We start from the raw sequence: 954 nt of genomic DNA on the forward strand, positions 1-954 counted from the left end.
TGAAAACTCCAAGACCTTCAGATGTTATTAATAAGCATATACCAGCAGTATACTACAAGAGAAATAAGAAGTTACAGATGACTCAGTTCTTTCAAGATGCTCTTCTGAATTGTTATGCCAGGAAAATAGATAAGTAGTGTTTAGAGAATAAAATACCTTATGAGATTTTGCTTTTTATTGAGAATGCTTCCTGACATCTTCCTTTTATTGGTGATCTTCATCCCAATATCAAAGTGGTGTTTCTCCCTTCAAAACCACCTCTTTGATCCAACCAGTGGATCAATGATTTCTAGCAGGTTTTTTTTTTTTTTTTCAGCACCTGATCTTCCTAGGTGGTTTCCCATCCAAGTAGTAACCAGGTCTGACCCTGTTTAGCTTCTGAGATCAGATGGGATCAGACTTGTTCAGGGTGGCATGGCCGTAGACTATAGCAGTTTTTAAGGCTTACAACCTGAGGAGGGTCTTTGCCCAGGCCATTGCTACAACTGAAGAAGACACTGAGAAGGCACTGATATATTCTGGAAGAATTACGATATCTCTGACTGTATCATGAACCTCGCTAGGCTTGGGGTGATGTCACCAAGGAGGCATCATGTATAAAGGCACCTGGAAGAAGACACTCAGGAGGTTTGTCCATGACTTCAAAGGATTCACCAAGGTCAAGGAGGTTGCAAGAATCAACAGGACTGTGGTTGAGATAGCAAACAACTTTAACCTGAATGCAGATGAAGATGAATTGAGGATTCCTTGAGGAGGTTCCTGAGGAATTGACTAAGAAAGAGTGGTTAGAACTGGAACAGAGACACATAGCTGAAGAATAGGCAAGAGAAAAGAAAACTGCAAGAGAAGAAAAAGAACTCCACAAAAATCCAGTGAAAGGTTTAGCAAAAGCAGACCTCAACAGGTTCCTTAAAAACTTCTAAAGCATGTACCATTTTTTATCTTTTATACTGT

General features: G+C 39.8%; 1 pseudogene; it reads right to left on the reverse strand.

The window, feature by feature from the left end:
• Nucleotides 1–307: 307 nt before the first annotated feature.
• LOC112481479 lies at nucleotides 308–426 on the reverse strand (annotated as a pseudogene).
• Between the last annotated feature and the right edge of the window lie 528 nt (nucleotides 427–954).

This window comes from Pteropus alecto, unplaced genomic scaffold (assembly GCF_000325575.1).
Source record: "Pteropus alecto unplaced genomic scaffold, ASM32557v1 scaffold72, whole genome shotgun sequence".
Taxonomy (NCBI): domain Eukaryota; kingdom Metazoa; phylum Chordata; class Mammalia; order Chiroptera; family Pteropodidae; genus Pteropus; species Pteropus alecto.